The following is a 3,886-nucleotide window of genomic DNA, read 5'->3' as shown; positions in this document are numbered from 1 at the left end:
GGACCCTATTCGCGGGCCGGACGGCGGCGGAGGCGGGGAGGCGCGCGTCGCGGCCCGAGGAGCGCCTCGGCGTCCCCGCCGAGAAGTGCGGTCGCGCCCCTGTCTCCCTTCCTCCCTCCCTCCCTCGCGCGCCCCGGCCGCGCTCTGCCCGGGCAGCTGTCCGTCGGGGATTCCCGGTGGCGACGCCTGTCGGGGTGGAACCGCTCCAGGCCGTCCCCCCGGGGCTGGTGGCGCTGGGCATCCTTTTCCAGTGTTTAGCGCGGTTTCACGTCAGGACTCCACCAGCCGGAGTTCCCGAAGCCTTCGTGGTTGACCTTCGCACCTTGGCTGTGCAGATGGCCGGTGGGAGAGTTGACGGGGACTGGCCTGGGGTCACGCAGTGGACCAGGAGGCGACCAGAGCCCAGGCTTGTGGCTGTGAGGCCCGCTACCGAGCCCGGCTCGAGGGGCAGTCTGGGTGGCTTGTGGTTTACTCCAGATGCTTTCTATTGACCCTCCTGAACTAGTGTTGTCTTAATGGAAGTAGTCTGGCTAGAGAAGGTGTTTACAGCTGGGGTAGAATTTTAGTTATGCAAAGCCACGAAGCAGAGCATCTACCATGGCTCGTCTAAGTAATGAAAAACTCGATTGCTATGTTGGGGGCGGTCTGAGAAGAGGTTTAAAGAGCAGATATGTAGACACTATGTCATTTTCCTCTTGTTTAACCTTCCAATCCTAATACTTGTTCTCTTTACATTTGGTTGTCTATTTTAATAAGATTTTCTTTGATTTAATGAAATCATTGTCACTTGTGAATTAGTTTTCTAAGTAAAAAACCTTGTACCCTGCGTGTTTAATGACTGGAACAAATAGCACACGCTGAGGTTTATATCACTGTTTTATCTTAGAGCTACTGAGTTACCTGCACTTGTTTTCCTCCAAGTAGCCACTTGATGCTTTCTGTGTTTAATACTATTGAAAGAATTTATAGCAAAATTTGAGTGTTACATGATTCAGAGAGAAACTTTGCCAAGAAATAATTTTTGAAAATTTTGTTACAACCTGAAGAACTATTTTTTAAAAAATAAGATTTATTCTGACTTAAATGCTTATTTTATACTAGTAATTTTTTCTATTGACATACTTGTGTTGCAAAATATTTCTCTAAATAAGTTTGCATATTGCAAAATATTCCCCCAAATAAATATTCATTACTTTAGCCAGACCTTCTCGTGGGAAATCACATTTGGGAATACTGATACATTTAAAGAAAAATATTAAGCTTTGCAAAATTTAGTAGTTTATTTTATAGTGCTATAAATTGTACAGTTTCCTTGAACAAATTCTCTTGAAGAATATATGTGTTAAGGTACTGTATATTGTATATTACTTTGAATTTATCCTTTCGGGTAAGCAGTGGATAATTTTTGCCACAATGAAATGGAACATAGATGTTGCTTTCTACCTCATTTTGCCTTGCTAATAGTTTTATTGTTGCTTTGAGTAGCAGGTTTGTATCTTTTTTTGTTTCCAGTTTTACCAATGTATCAAAAATAGAAAATAGAAGTGGCATGTAAGTTTGAGTATGTCATAGACTAGGAGAGACAGTGGAACAGGATAAGTATACAATTGTGAGGAAACTACTGTGAGTTCATAAGCCGGAAGGACCTTTTTAGAAGTATTTAAGGATGTTAAGAATAGCATTGGGATCTTTTCTTTTAAAGGCATTGTGGGGAATATTCAAGTGTTGATGACATATAACAACATATTGTTGAAGAACCAATAAAAAGATCATTGGAAAAAGTGGAAACATTTTAATAAGGATTTTTATCCTAAAAACATGTAATAGACCTTTTGAGAAAGTGACTTTTGGACCTAATCCTGAAAGTTCCTTACTATTCTTACAGTTATACTGCAGACTCCATTTATTTTCACTGTATAGTTTGTAACTCAAAATGAAATCTTTGGAGTCACTTATTAGCCTAATTTGTCTCTTTGACATTGACATACTGCTTTCTGTTATTCTTATTCCTGTTTTAGTACCTCTACCTGTAAGAATGGTGTTTTCTCAATAGAATTAATTATGCAGATATGGAATGGTGACTCACACTGTGCTTTTTTTTTTTTGGTTGAACTGGGGATTGAACTCAGGCCTTTGCACTTGCCAGGGAAGCGCCTATTCCACTGAGCCATCTTTCCAGCCCCTCACACTTTGCTTTTGTTAGATAGAAAATGTCAAGTACTATATAACAGTAACTCCCACCCCCCATTTGATTCCAATGCATAATTAACTTTTTACTTGCTTTAATAGTTTACTTTTGGTAATATTTAAACTTTGTTTAATTTATTTTTTAAAATAGGGGCTGGCCAAATAGCTCAGTGGATTAAAGCGCCAGGCTCAGGAGCCAGGCCAGGGGAACCCCCCTGGCCAGCTGTCTCTGGCCCTGGCCCTGGGGCGCATTGAGACTGGGTATGGGGGAGCATGCCTGTAATCCCAGCACTTGGGAGGCTGTAAACAGGAGAAGCACTATGAGTCTGATCTAGTAATGAGACCCTGAACACCCTGTAGACCCTTCCCTAAAATACAGGGGGAAAAAAAAAGATGTATTTAGTACAGGACCTACAGGGTCTCACTGTAGTGATCCTCCTGTTTTCAGCCTCCCAAGTGCTGCGATTACAGGTGTGCCCCCACCATGCCCAGTCTCATTCACTGTCTCAGTTTGCCCCTGGGATGGGGCCATCGTGGCATGCTGGGGATTGAACCCCTAGACTTTATTTTAAATTTAAAGATTTCTTGCATTTCAGATCCTCCAAGATACTGTAAAGTAGATTTTGTAGGAGATAAATATTAAAATAGTTTTAGGTTTTTTAACCATCTAGAAACATACAGGACTTGGAAATTTGTTGATATGGTATCTGAAAGAATTTCATGGGGCAGAAACTTTCAGTAGTTTTAGATATTTAACTATATAATACTTAATTGTATATGTATATGAAGTTTTTATGTAAAAATGAAACTCCTTGTTGATCTTTATGATAGCAGTAGGATCTTACTACATTTAAAGAATCACTTTAAATCATTAAACGTGGCTGGTTATGGTGGTGCTGCCAGTAATCCCAGCACTCTGGAGTCTGAGGCAGGCGGATCACTGCAAATTTGAGGACAGCCTAGGCTGCAAAGTGAGTTAGTTGAAGGTCTGCCTGAACGGCACAGTGAAAACCTGTCTGAAAAAGGAAAAAGAAATCATTTAACCCTGAGTAATATTTTTTTCTTTGTAGGTACTGTATGATAAAGAATGTGTGAGTTTGTAATTTGTAGAAGATATTTAGCAAACATTTGTTTGCTGTTGATTTTACTAAGCATTTTGACTAGTTGCATAGCTTTGGTTCAGTAAGATAGTGTTTTGGGGATTTTGTATCAAACTTACCTTTGAACTGGAAGATTTGTTGAATATAAAAGAAAATTAATCATTTTAAGATTTTTAAAAATTGAGTATGTTTTAACTTAAAATATTGTTTCCGAATGAAACTCCTGTCAGATTTGTCAGTCTGGTAGGACTTTTTATTCTTTTTAATTCTTTTTATTTGGCAGAACCGGGGATTGAACTCAAGCCCTTGCGCTTGCCAGGGAAGTGCTTATTCCACTGAGCCATCTCCACAGCCCTCTTTTTAATTCTTCAAAAAAATTTTTTTCTTTTTATGTGTCATCCTTGCACAGGGGCCATGCTAATCTTCTCTGTATCATTCCAATTTTAGTATATGTGCTGCCGAAGCGAGCACAAAGTGTTGAAATTTTTTTTTTTTCTTTTGCGGAACTAGGGATTGAACTTGGGCCCTTGCGCTTGCCAGGGAAGCGCTTACTCCACTGAGCCATCTCCCCAGGCCCAGTATGATCTTTTTTTTTTTTT

At 40.3% G+C, this 3,886-nt stretch overlaps 1 protein-coding gene and 1 pseudogene across 5 annotated transcripts in view; one reads left to right on the top strand and one right to left on the bottom strand.

Annotated features, from left to right (window-relative positions):
- Plekha1 (pleckstrin homology domain containing A1) overlaps positions 1-3,886 on the top strand; it is a 111,458-nt gene that overhangs the window by 382 nt on the left and 107,190 nt on the right. The window lies entirely within an intron of this gene.
- LOC111815045 lies at positions 3,658-3,758 on the bottom strand (annotated as a pseudogene).

The sequence above is a fragment of the Octodon degus genome, unplaced genomic scaffold, assembly GCF_000260255.1.
Source record: "Octodon degus isolate 3935 unplaced genomic scaffold, OctDeg1.0 scaffold00010, whole genome shotgun sequence".
Taxonomy (NCBI): Eukaryota; Metazoa; Chordata; class Mammalia; order Rodentia; family Octodontidae; genus Octodon; species Octodon degus.
Note: the sequence above shows the minus strand (reverse complement) of the source record. Positions and strands in the feature narration are given on the sequence as shown.